This window comes from Panthera leo, chromosome A2, assembly GCF_018350215.1.
Source record: "Panthera leo isolate Ple1 chromosome A2, P.leo_Ple1_pat1.1, whole genome shotgun sequence".
Taxonomy (NCBI): Eukaryota; Metazoa; Chordata; class Mammalia; order Carnivora; family Felidae; genus Panthera; species Panthera leo.
Genome location: NC_056680.1, coordinates 55,075,443 through 55,089,002, shown reverse-complemented (window position 1 = coordinate 55,089,002; position 13,560 = coordinate 55,075,443). Strand labels below are relative to the sequence as shown.

At 53.9% G+C, this 13,560-nt stretch overlaps 1 protein-coding gene across 2 annotated transcripts in view; it reads left to right on the top strand.

Moving 5' to 3' along the window:
• The first annotated feature begins 1,381 nt into the window (after window positions 1-1,381).
• Window positions 1,382-13,560, top strand: part of SLC6A6 (solute carrier family 6 member 6) — an 87,616-nt gene continuing 75,437 nt past the window's right edge. Inside the window, exon 1 of one of the 2 annotated variants that reach the window (XM_042911671.1) lies at window positions 1,382-1,668. The gene's annotated coding sequence lies outside the window, so the exon portion shown is untranslated. The remainder of the gene's footprint in view (window positions 1,669-13,560) is intronic. The other variant, XM_042911650.1, reaches the window with a different exon arrangement.

Genomic DNA, 13,560 nt, shown 5'->3' with positions numbered 1-13,560 from the left:
CCACCTGGCGTGGCTGGGTGCTTCCTGGAGGAGGGGACGGCTGGGGACAGCAGAGAAGGGCAGGGGAGGGCATGTCTGCTCAGCTGCAGCTGGGGGAGAGGGTAACCCACTAGAAGGTCAAGATGGAGGCAGACAGCAGGGGGCCTCAATGAGAAAACCAGGCAGAGGATAAGCGTCATCTCTCCAATCCTGCTCCTCAGCTTCCCTGGTCTGCCTTCTGGGGGCTGTTCTGGAAGAGGGTGTTATGAAGCTCATCCAGACACGGCCAGGTATGATGTGGGGGATGGCTCTCTGTAGAGCCTGTATTTCCTCTTTTATTCTCAGTTGCAAAGGTGGAAGGATCCACGTGTTCTGCACACAGCCTCCCAGGTGCAGAGACGGAGTGAGTGAGAGGAGAAAGTGGAGAGCATTGAGAGAGGGAAAGGCCTTGCTTGAGGTCACACGGCACTCCTCCTCATGCCCACACAGGGCGGGAGTGTGGAAAATGGTCTCAGAGGAGCCACTCATGCAAATAAGGACAAGAATAATGGCACATTCCCCATTTTCATTTAAAAATAGTCACAGTAGCTGACACTTGCCTGGCACTTTCTAAGTGCCCGTGCCTTTCTGAGCTTTTTACACTGTTAACCTTGAGTCTTCATAGCGGTTAGAGGAGATAGGTTCTATTATATTTATTTCCATTTTACAGATGAGGAAACTGAGGGTTAGAGAGTTTGAGTAACCCCCCAAAGTGACCCAGCAGGGGCAAAGCCAAGAATCAAAGAGCTGCTGACTGCTTCATATCACAGCTTCAGATCACTCATGCCTCTGGGGAGGCAGTGAGGGCGGGGTTACTGTGCCCATTTTTCAGAGGAGTAAACCGAGGTCGGAGAACCTGGATGACCGCCCAAAAGGAAGCAGTGGAGTGGTTTGGGACCTGGCCACTCAATGAGCGGTAGGTCCCTCTTTTGAGCCAGGTGGATGGGCGAGTGGTGGCGGTGGGTAAGGGAGGGGGCGGGTCGGGCCCGGGGCTCTCTAGCTCTTTTTCTGGAAGCAGCAGGAGGCTGAGGACCGGCTGTACCACTTGGCACCAGCTTTTGAAAGGAAAGGGTTTCCTTGAGAAGTGCGCTCTAATAGGGGAAGCGGTGGGCCAAACGTTCGCCGCGCTGCATGAGGGTGTGTGCGCGCGCGCTCGGCGAGCCCGGGCTCTTTGTCCGAGCCCGTGCGCGCGTGCGTGTGTGGTGCGCGCGCGCGCGCGCGTGTGCGTGTGCGTGTGTGTGTGTGTGTGTGTGTGTGTGTGTGTGCATGTGTGCGTCCGCATATGGGGCGGGGCTGGGCGTCCGGCCCCGCCCCCGGCCCCGCCCCCGGCCCGGCCAAGCTGGTATTTTTCCACCCAGCAGGATGGGTGATGCTGAGAGCTGCCTGCTCAGACAACAGACACGCGAGGTCAGGAAGAAGCCGCTTATAAATTACCGCTTCCTCCGCGCCGCCGCCAGCGCAGAGCTCCGGGCCCTGGCCGCAGCCCTGCTCGCTTGCCAGCACCGAGCCCCTAGGACCGCGAGCCCGGAGACCGAGCCAAGCCGGGAAGGAGCGCGGAGCGCAGAGCCCGCGGGTCAGAGACGGAGCAGGAGGGCAGCCCCCGGCCAGTGGAGCCGAGCGCAGCCGAGCGCAGCCCCGCGGCCACCCCAGGTACCCGAGGGAGAGGGAGCCGGGCGCGCGGAGCCCCCTCCCCATCCCTGCGCTCCAGCCGGCCCGACCTCCCCGCCGAGTGCCCCCGATTCCGGCGCCCCATTCGCCACCGAGGGAGGGACGGAGGGTCGCCTGCTCGGACCCGCTGGCGGGGCTGTTATTGTTTGGCCAGCGAAAAGGGCTTGGGCTTTTCGTGCAGGCGGCAGGTGTGTGTGTGTGTGTGTGTGTGTGTGTGTGTGTCTCCCTCCGTCTCACTGGGTGTCTGTGCCCCCATGTCCCCGTGTGTGTCTGTGTTTCTGAGAGTGGGTGGTGCTCCATTTCTCCAGCAGTGTGCACTTGTGTGTCTCCGTGTGTGCCTGCTGTTCTGTGTCTTGGGTTGTGCGTCTCTGTGTGTTGTGGTGTGTCTGATACCTGAGTGTGGCTGTGTCAGTGTGTCTTTGGATGTGTGCACTTGTGTGTCCCGGTGTGTGTCTGGTGTGGACCTGTGTGTATGTGACTGTGTCTCCGAGTACCTGGCTGTGCACGTGTGTGTCCCAGAGTGTGGCTGTGTCTCCGGGCCCCTGCTTGCGGGCACTTGTGTGTCCTCTCGGCAGTACCTGAGGGAGTGTCCCCGGTGCCTGGAGGACGGAACAGCCAGAGCTGATTCTCCAGGGCAGGGAGCGAGTGGGGAGAGGTGATAGGGGGGCACGGCTCCAAGGGTGCTGCCCGTGTGTGGCGTGCAGGTGGCGGTGCCAACGTCCAGCCGTCTTGCGTGGCAGGACGGAGGCCCCGAGGGACAGCTGGGGGCCAAATGGGCAGCAGGCAGGGACAGCAGGACACATCCTCCTCTAGCCTTTTCTGCTTCCTTCTGAGGGTTCCTCTTTCGAGCAAGAGACTCTCGTCCCCCTCCCACCAGGGAAGCCAGATAGAGAATCTTGGGGACCTCCTCTGACAGCCTCAAAGCTTCAGCCTAAACTGGAGGGGGGACCTGTGGGCCACCCTCCCCGGCCTTCAGAGGGAGGTGTGTGCCGGGCAGGGCCACCGGCCTGGCTATTTTGGTCACTGCCTAGCCTCTGCCAGATCCTGGTGTCCCCTAGGACCAGCCCCAAAGGCTTGGGAGGCAGCCCGAGCCCCCATTTCCGGCCTGGAGAAATAAATCAGCTCAGTAACTGCCCAGACACTTGAACGGAGGGTCTTTGGGCTGAGGGTTAGTGGCGCGTGGCTGGCTCCATTTGGACTTCAGTAAATTGGCCCACGCTTTGGCACTGCTGGCGTTCAAATAAATGTCATGGAGAAGTCGTTTTAAATTTTCTTTTTAATTTTTTTCTTGGCTAGAAGGGAGGGGATCTCATCCAGAGTCTCCCAGCCAGAAGGAGTTTATTTTTGTGAGAAAGAGCGGGTGAGTGCTTAGCAACCGCCTGCCTCCCTCTCGACCAGGGAGTCATCCTGAAGAGTGTGGGGTGGGCATGAGCAGGTACGGGGGTGGGAGTGGGGGAAGGAGTTTAATCAGGATGGTGTTGAGGGGGATTAGAGGGATGCCCGAGGGCACCGGCTGAGAACCCAGCACCGAGCGGGCTTGGCAGAATGGCCTGGGCTTGAGCCTGGCTCGGCCCCCGGTTGACCTTGTGCAACCTTTTCTTGGCCTCAGTTTCCACATCTGTAAAATGGGTGGAGTCGACTGGTTATGAGGTAAACTGGGACTGAGAGGCAGGAGCATGTCCCCAGGGAGCTGAGTTCAGTTACCGTGCCTCAGTTACTGTGTCTTAGTCGGTAGGTGACCTTGGGAGATACTCTTGGCCTCTTTGAACCTCAGCTTGGCCGTCTGGGCAGCAAGGACGCCAATGCCGGCTTCGCTGCGTCCTTGAGGGGATTGAGGGAGATGAGAGTGAATAAGCCTGCGGTAAGCTGTAAAGCCGGGCTCGGCTTCGTAGCTGCCGATTAGAGGGTATCACGAGGACTCAGGTCACTGTGGTATGTGGCAGGGCCAAGGTGCACTCTTGAGCTTTTGTCCTTCAGGGATACCCTTGTGCTGGCCCATGATACAGCTGCAGTCAGCCTCCTCTGCCCCATTCCTCTCCCTCCTCTCCACTTGTCCTGCAGTGATTGGGTCACATCTGCTTTGCAGAGTTGGGAGGCCAGAGTGGGAAGTGCCCATTTTAGAGATCAGCAAACTGAGAGCTGCCTAGAGGACTTTGCCTTGATTGGATAGTGATGAGAGTGGGCTTTGGGCGTCTTCCCTTGGCCAGCCACGACTTTTGGCCCTGTGGAGCTTTAGTCACTGCTGTGCTGAAGTGTTGAACTTGGACCCTGGCTGGGACCTGGGGAAAAGGAGAGTCACAGATGCCTCAGTCCTCAGGGTTGGAGGGTGGGTGCCTGGGGCCCACTGGCACCTCAATTCTGTCCCTAGTTATACACTCTCCCTTTTTTGTGCCACTCTTCCTACACAAGGGTCAGTCCCCAGGAGGCAGTTTGGGTTCTGGTGATGGTGTTTTCTAACTTCCAACTTGTCTGCCTGTCCATCTGTCAAAGGACTTGGGAGCTGTACTCTGAAAGTGTTTCCAAAGTTCCTGAAATAATAAGATCCCTGTGAGTCATTGAACACATTCCTGTAGTGGCACCTGGGTGCTCAGTCGGTTGAGCGTCTGACTTCGGCTCTGGTCATGATCTCACGGTTTGGAGGTTCGAGCCCCGCGTCAGGCTCTGTGCTGACAGCTCAGAGCCGGGAGCTGCTTCAGATTTCTGTGTCTCCCTCTCTCTCTGCCCCTCCCTTGCTGGCGCGGCTGTCTCTCTGTCCCTCTCTCTCTTAAAAATAAACATTTAAAAAAATTACATTGGACACATTCCTGTACATAGGAAAGAGTTGACAAATACAGGGAGCACCAGAGTGCAGCTTCACCACAGCAGGGTGGGGATCTGGGCGGGAACGGGGCTGACCTCGGAACCCCAGGGTGACCCCCGCAGGTGCAGGCTGGTCACTCTCTTCGGCAGAAGGTCATAAGCAAGAGTCAGATTCTTTGGGGCTATATCTCACTCCTCTGTGTTGGCCACCTTATCTTGGTCCAAGTGTTTGTTTGAATTTATGGGTTCTGGGGAGGAGCTGTGGATGTGGACATGCCCAGGGTGGCCTTCAAGTGTAAAAGAGAGCTCTTTTGTTTGTTTGCTTGTTTGTTTTGAGAGGGGGGTCGGGGGGGGGGGGGGGGCAGAGGGAGAGAGAGGCAATCCCAAGTAGCCTCCGTGATGCCAGCCCAGAGCCCGCCAGCACAGAGCCCGATGTGGGGCTCGATCACAAACCATGAGACCATGACCTGAGCCAAAATCAAGAGTCGGACGCTTAACCAACTGAACCACCCAGGCGCCCCAAAGAGAGCTTTTTTAATGTGCCTCATCTAGTTGTTTGAGTAACCTAGCTGAGGTCAGTTCTGGCCAGGCACTGGATCTGGGGTAGAATATTGGCTTTTAAGGTGCTCGTAGCCCAGAGGGAGAGAGGACAGTGACCATGCCATCCGTGGCATGCTGTGAAGACTCAAGAGACCAGGTGTACGTTGATGGCAAGGTCGTAGGCAGAGGGCAGTTCATCTTCTTGGAGGGGGTGGTGTCAGGGCTGGCATTTTCTGTGAGTGGAAGAACAGTATGGGCTGGCATTCTGGGCAGGGGGTATAGCAGGTGCAAAGGCACAGCGGCATGAAATAGCCATCATGATAAGCCTTGCAGGGTCCCTGCTGGAGAGAGCAGGAGCCAGGTGGTAGAGGGGAGTGGGCACTGGGTAAATGGGCTTGAGCTTTATTCTGAGGGCAGCAGCAGGGAGAGAAATAGCATCAGACTGGCTTTGGGGGCAGCAGTGGAGAAGCCAGTTCAACCCGGGAGCCCAGAAGACCCCTGATGGTAGGTGAGGAACTAGGCTGGGGTCCAGGAAACCAAAGATGGCCAGCTGGGCCCCTGCTGGTCAGGGCACAAAGCGTTTTCTGTGCCAGTGACTCTTGCCCTGAGCTCTTTTTGTAAACACAGGGTGAAGGCCTGGACATACAGTTTAATAGGTACACAGGCCATTAACTTACTGGCTTTGACCTCCCTGGAAGCATGAAGCCCAGGAGTCTTTAGGGTGAGCAATGTCTGCCCCCTGGACAGGGCATTGGGGTTTCTCTTCCCACCTCACCTGGTCAGAGGCTTTGTTTGGAAACCTGAGCTGAGGGGCAGGGGTTTTGGGTGGCCAAGAGAGGGGAGAAAGAATGGAAATTGCTGTCCTGTTTCTAAAGCTCTGCGAGTCTGCCAACTCCCTTATAAAAACCAATATACCCAAGAAAAATCACCCAAAACAATAAAAGGAAAGGGAAGTATAGGGGGGGTAGGGGTCAGGCAGTATTGAGTCTAATTAGGTAGAGAATGACCTGAGTTACTTTTCACAAATTCAGATTCCCAGGCCCTGCATGGACACACTGAATTGATCCCCATGGGGAATCTGTATTTTAAATATTTCCATGTGATTTAAAAAAAAAAATCTTTTTGAATTAAGATATAATTTACATGCAGTGAAATGCAAAGACTCTGTTACAGTTGGATGCGTTTCGACAAATTTATATTCCTGTGTAACTAACCACCCAGATCAAGGTAATAGACTATTCCCAGCTCCCCTAGAAAGTTAGTCGCCCTGTGCCCTTCCCCTCCCAGAGGCGACTAGTTTCTGATTTTTGTCACCACAAATTAGTCTTGCCAAGCCTCGAACTTTGTATCAATGGACTTGTGTCGTCTATATGCTTTTGTGTCTGGCTTCTTTCTGCTTGATGTTTTTGAGATCCATCCATGCTGTTGAGTGTATCAGAAGGTGCTTCCTTTTATTGCTGAGTAGTATTCCACTGTATGGATTTATCTGTTGTTATCCATTCACCTGTTGATGGACATTTGGGTGTTTCCAGTTTGGGATGATTACAAATAAAGCTGCTATGAGCATTCCTGTACAAGTCTTCTAGTGGACTTATCTTTTCCATAGCTCTAGGAGTGAGACTGGGTTGTAGGGTGGATATATGTTAACTTTATGAGAAACTGTCAAAGGATTCTTTTAGTTACAGAAGTAATACACCTCAAGCAGTACAAAACCCTATCAACTAAAAGTGATTTAAAATATTTTTTTAACATTTATTCATTAAAAATTTTTTTTAAATGTTTTTATTTATTTTTGAAGGAGAGAAAGAGAGCGTGAGCGGGGGAGGGGCAGAGAGAGAGGGAGACACAGAATCCGAAGCAGGCTCCAGGCTCTGGGCTGTCAGCACAGAGCCCGACGCCGGGCTCGAACTCATGAACCGTGAGATCATGACCTGAGCCAAACGAAGTGGGACGCTTAACCGACTGAGCCACCCAGGCTCCCCTAACATTTATTCATTTTTGAGAGAGAGAGAGGGAGACAGAGCATGAGCAGGCGGGGGTGGGGTGCAGAAAGAGGGAGACACAGAATCTGAGGCAGTCTCCATGCTCTGAGCTGTCAGCACAGAGCCCGACGCAGTGCTCAAACCCGTGAACCGCGAGATCATGACCTGAGCCGAAGTCGGACGCTTAACCGACTGAGCCACCCAGGCGCACCTACTAAAAGTGATTCTTAAAGATAATTAAAAAAAAAAAAAGTGCACTGTAGTCTTCACTCAGTTTATTTGTTTCTTTCTCTGATAATGGTAAGATTACACATTTTCCTCTGCATACAGCTTTAACTGAATCCCTTGGATATTTACGTGGACATATATATTCCTTTTTATTACTTTCTAGGTCAGTTTTCTCTTCAGTTTTGAGGTCCTCTTTGATCTGGGGCTATTTAGGACGTGTCCAGCAAGCTGGCTCTCATTCTGTGGTGTTGTTATCGAAAATGGCATCGTACTGTTCTTGGTTCTGCCACTCACTCTTCAAACAACGGACCATTGTGGGACCGCCATTTGTCAGAACGTACAGACCTGCCAGGCCACCCTGAATAGCTAGTCTGCATTTGGGAATCACTGACCTAGTCTGGCCTGTCTTAGTCACCGCAAGCGCTGCCAGCTCAGTGAATGAAAAGCTCCCATCCGGTGACTTTGAACTTAAAGAAGCAGGCCGAGGCCATTCAGCAGGCTGAGGTGGGAAGGATTGATACTTACTGAGCACCCAAGATGCCTTGTCTCCCTTCCTGCATTTAAGCCCTGTGCCTGACTTGGGGGTTCTTCCCTCCATCTTCTGGATGAGTTCACCCGGTCTCAGGACAGTAACTTGTGCTGCAGCTCACACAGCTGGGATATAGGAAAGGGAATTAGAATGAGACAGAGCCCCCCCTTACTCCACTGGCGGCACTGCAGAGCTTTACTGAGCACCTACTGCGTATCAGGCTGAGTGCCAAGGCCAGGAGGGCAAGGATAAGTAAATAAAACAGCCCCTGTGCTCAAGTGGCTCAGTCTCACAGGAGGGGAGAAGATCTGTATCAGGAAGAGGTTAATGAACAGTTCCAGAGGCTCATGCCAAGGGCAGGCAAAAGTCCAGGTCCAGGCAGGGAAAAGCATGGAAGGTCTGAGGGGGAGTGGTCCATTGGCAGGGGGAAAAGTGTGGGGACTTTGAGATCTTTGAGTTAAGCCTCCCCGCCCATCCACTTTCTGGATCTGGAGAGTGAGGTCTGAATGAGGCTGATCAGCTATCAAAAGGGCCATTGTTCCCAAACGAGTTCTTCCCCCAGACTCAGGCTCCATTCAGTGATTACGTTAAACAGGTAAATTTAAGGGCAGGGTTTTTACCTTTGTTTCAGACTCTTGATGGCCACATTCATAATTCAGATTCTGATTTTATCACAGCTAATAGGAAAGGGAGTGAGAGGACGAAGCCATACTGATCCAAAAGATTCCTTAGCACTTGGTTGCTCAAGAGACATCTGCAGAATCCGGAATGGGGGTTCCTGGAAAGCAGGACCTCCTGGCTCCCGTGGGCAGCTCTGTGGAATAGAATCAAGGCAATTGCAAGAGGGCTAGAGGGCCGGGGCTGAGCTCTAGATTTGCTCACTTGGGTCCTCCCTAGTCCCTTGGAGCTTTAGCCTCCCCATTAAATGGAGGCTGGGAGGCTGGGGGCACTTCTGAGAGTCCTGGCCCTCCCACGGCTTTTCGGCTCTTTGCACACAATAAAAGTGCTAAGCCAATCACTGCCATGTTCCACCATCCCCTTTCCGGCAGAAAGTCTCTAACCCAGGCCAGGTTGCCTGTTGCCTGGTGGGGGGGGGGGGGGGGGGGGGGGTGGAGGGGTGAAGTGTATTTCAGCAGAGTCATGCTTAGTGGGTGAAGGGCACCGGAAGGTGGTGGTCATGAGGGCTCTGCCCTCTTGCCCCATAGCCAGTTGGCACCTGGAGATGATGGCTGCTGAGTTAGGCCTCAGGGAAGACTCAGGCCATGATTTCAAGGACATTCATGCTCTCACCAGATGGCACTTGGTATCTCTTCTCTGGGTGGATATCCCTATGGCTTGAGACAACAGGCTTCTTGCCAGGCTCTATTCCTCCTAGGCACCGCTCTGTGGGGGCATGCCACTCTCCTTGTCAGAAGCCTTCAGTGGCTCCCTAGTGCTGTATGAAATCAGGTCCACACGCCTTAGCCTGGCATTCGAGGCCCTGCAGAATCTGGCTCCTGGCCAGTGTTTACCCTCATCGGCTACCACTTTTCCCCTCTCCTCGTGATTTGGCTGTTTTCTGCTCCTAAAATGAGCCTGGGGCTCTCTTGGCTCTGCCATGCCTCAGCCCACAAGGCCCTTCCTCCCTTCTTTTTTTTTCAAAGTAGGCTCCATGCCCAACATAGGGCTTGAACTCAAGACCCTGAGTTCAAGAGTCACATGCTCTACAGACTGAGAGCCAGCCAGGTGCCCCTCTCCCTTCTCTTTTTATTCCCCCTCTTCAAGGGCCAGGCTGAAGCTGCCTGCTTCATGAAGCTTTCCTTCAGCCCCTTAACTGTGCCTGACACATAGTAAGTACTCAAAAAGGATCAGATGAGACAAAGTGTACATAATCTAACCTTGCTCGGAGCCTCTGTAGGACAGAGCTCAGATCTTTGCAGTGTTGCCTTTTATCCATTCATCTGACTGACAGCACAGCCGGGGAGGGAGGGATAGATGCACCCGCATCCAGTAGAGGGCCTGGCACACAGTAGGTGCTCAGCACACAACTGAAGGCTGATTTCATCTATTCTGAGATGAGAGCCTATAGTTTAAACAACTGAGTGGGTCTGGGCTTGAAAATTATATTCACCCATCACCATCCATATTTATTGGTTCTGGGCCCTGGGGATGTGGCAGGTGAGCCATTCAGACCAAAGCATGGCCATACCCTCCCTCATGGAGCTGACTATAAAATGGTTTAATGAATGATCGCAGCGGCGTGGGGCACCAGACTTTGGTTGCCAGATCAAGCCCCAGGCCTGAAAAAACAGTACCAGTGGCTGCAAAATGGTCTCCCGGGGCCAGCTCTGGACCACAGGCATGTTTTGTGTTGTCCACACGGAGTTGTATAATCGAGCCAGTAGTTTTCAGCATAGGGTTTATTTATTTTGCGGCTGCATCTGGCCGTTGTCTAGTGTCTCTGAACACACTGCCGTCCCACCTGGCCACCCCCTCAACACGCCCCTGACCCCCTAGCTGCTTCCTTGGGTCTGGCCTGGCCCTGGAGGCATGGAAATGCGCTGCCAGGGGACCCCGGGCAGGTGGAAGCATTCCGCTCTGTTCATCCAACGGGGCTGGCAGCGCAGTGCGCACGCGTGAGAGATCCACAAAGGCCGGCTTCGTGTTTACGGCCCTCCAGCGCAGACCTTCGTGTTTCCACGGGGGCAGCTTGAGGCCGGAGCTGGGGAGATCCAGGCAGCCCCCACGCTGCTCCGCGAAGGGCCCGCGGCACACCCCTACATCGGGCGGAGTCACGCACCTTCCCAGGCAGCCCGCTGTTGTCAGCCTCTGCCGGGAGTTCCGGGCTGCGGGCTCCAGGCAGACGGCCGTTTGCCTCCTTGAATGCAAAAGAGTCAGCCTTCTGCAGAGAGGATCCGAGGGCAGCCCTAATCGGCCACCGGAAGCCCTCGGTCTGAGACCTGGAATGTTTTCAGTGGATCACGTTAGCTTGGCCGAGCCTGTGAGTGAAGTAAGTGGGTGATCGGTACCTATTCTTTAAGGCCCCATCGCAGGATGCAGCGGTCCCCCACCCACCCGAGCCGTGGAGGGTCTTGTCGTTAGTGGGGAGGCCGAGAGGCGCGGGAGAAGTTTTCTTCCCCCTCCATCTCTTCCTTCCCTCTGACCCGTGCCTGTGGTTCCCCCAGGCCTGCGGGTTGTTGCTACATCTTGGCCCTGTCCTGGGATATGGCAACAGCCATAATAATGGTAAACGCACAGCAGTGCTTCTCAGACTTGAAAGCTGTAGAGGTCACCTGAGAGCTTAAGATGCCCCTTCCCATGCAGGAGGACTAAGTTGAGGGCCTGAGTTGTGCATTTCTAACCAACTTCCGGCGGTGATCTTGCTGCTGGTCTTCAGACCACGCTTTGAATAAAGGAGGTAAATCATAGCTCTTGGGTGCCCGCCCTACTTCCTCAACCAGCCCCTGTGCCTTGTGAGCATCATCTCCCTAACCATCACAAGAGATACGATGATTTCCATTTTGCTTGTGAAAAGTCAAAGCCCCAGAAACCGCAGGTAACTTGCCCCCAAGGTCACACAGCTGGGAGGCCGCTGAGCCAGGCCAGGCCCTCTGGGCCAGAGCCACCTTGGAAAGGATGCTGGTGGGGAAGCCGTTTTCTACTGAACGGTGTCCACGGTCCAAAAGCCACAGGAGGCTTTTCAAGGCAGCCAAGTCGGATGTAAATCAGGGAGAGCCCAGGGCCAGCCAAGCAGCGCTGACAGCAGGGCGGCCTGAGGCAGTGTGTCAGGATCAGGTCTGAAGTGGGTCTTGCTGCCTGGCGTGACAAGCTGCCCGGGGATGCTCCCAGCTCCTGGAAGACCAGTGTGGGGCCTGCCGGAACCCAAGAAGGCTCCTTGTCAGTCTTACAGCCTCGTTATTTAGATGCATCCCAGGGTGGAGGGCTGGGCGGAAGCGTAGGCACTGGAAGGGCTGTTAGCTGGGACCTGGTGCGTCATTGTTTAAATACTGGTTCATCCTTGCAACTGGGGATCTGATGGAGGGCTGAGGTTGCTGAGATCTTCTTCGTGGCTGGGGCTTTATTTTTGCACCCGGCACCTGCCCCAGGCGATTGGGAAGAGAACAGATTTGGAGTTTGGGTCCTCACAATGTGGTCACAGGATGCACAGTCACGTCATCACCTGGGAATTTGTTAGAAGGTAGAATCTTGAGCCTCACCCCAGACCTGCTGACTCAGACCCTGGGGGTGGGGCCCAGCACTCTGGTTTAACAAAGCCCTCAAGGCTTAACTCTGAGAACGGCTGATTTCTCCATCTCAGGCCAAATGCCCAGGAGTCAGGGAGGGTCAGTCCTACCCTTTGCTGCACATTCTTGGAAGCCAGAGTACCAGGGTTGCAGGGGGACTTCAGATTCATTTCATCTGTGCCCCACTTTTCTGATGACCTGAATGTCAGATAAAGGGGCATGCACAAAGTTATACAGCACATCTGAGACAGGGCGTATGCCGGGATTCTTAGAGTTACAAGTTGCAGAAATCACTTGAAACTAACTTGAAGAAGAAGGAAGAGGAGGAGGAGGAGGAGGAGGAGGAGGAGGAGGAGAAGAAGAAAAGAAGAGGAAGAAGAAAGAAAGAATGTAAAGAAGAAGAAGAAAGAATGTAAAGAAGAAGAAGAAGAAGAAAAGAAGAGGAAGAAGAATGTAAAGAAGAAAGACTGTAGAGGAGGAGGAGGAGGAGGAGGAGGAGGAGGAGGAGGAGGAGAAGAAGAAGAAGAAGAAGAAGAAGAAGAAGAAGAAGAAGAAGAAGAAGAAGAAAGAATATAAAAGAGAAAGAACATTTACTGACTCTTAATTGAAAAGCCCCCGGGTCATACTTCAGGCATGGCGGGATCCAGGTCTTTGGACCTCCGTTTCTTTCTCTCCATTCCTAGGCTTCTGTGTTGGCTTCATTCTCCTTGGGCTACCCTCAACTGCATAGGATACCTCCTGTCCCAGCATAGCCATCTCAGCCTAGAAAGAGCCTTTTTCCACCCCCTCTTTTTTTAAGAGAGTGTGGGAGGAGGGAAAAGGGGCAGAGGAAGAGAGAGAATCTTAAGCAGGCTCCATACTCAGCATGGAGTCTGATGCCGGGCTTGATCCCTCAACCCTGGGATCATGACCTGAGCTGAAATCAAGAGTCAGACACTCAACTGAATGAGCCACCCAGGGGCCCCGAAAGAGCCTTCTTTTTTCACGATATTTTTAGCACAAGCCCCTGTCATCACTCTTATTGTCCACGCTTGGTCAAGCCCTTATCCTTGAGCCAGTTGTCACGGCCTCTCTGGTTGGCTAGGCCTGGCTCACATGCCCACCCAGAGCCCTATGGGCTGAGAGTGGGTGTGCATGGGTCTCCAGGTGGAAGAGATGTGAGGCTGTCCCCAGAAGAAGGGTCATGGGTGCCAGGAGGCTGTCCCCACAGGAACTTAGTGCCACTCTTTTCCTCCTCCTCCTGAGCTGGGCTGCCCTCACGCAACTGCAATGTTCTCACACCAGATAGAATTATACTCCTTCTTCTGGTTCCCTTAACATTATGCTTATAACTGTGCGTTAAACATGCTGCTTCATCTTTCCCCCTTTCCCTCTTCCCTTGCTGCAGGATGGCAGGTTACTCGCGCCACAGCACCTACACCTGTGGTAGGCATCACTAACCTACCCCAGCCTTCGCGATGCCATGGGAAGCCTCCGAGGCATTGTGTCACATGTTGGCCCTTTCCATGGGGTTCTGGGCTCCATGACAGCGGGGACCTCAGCTGTCTTGCTCATTGCTGTGTTCCCAGTGCCT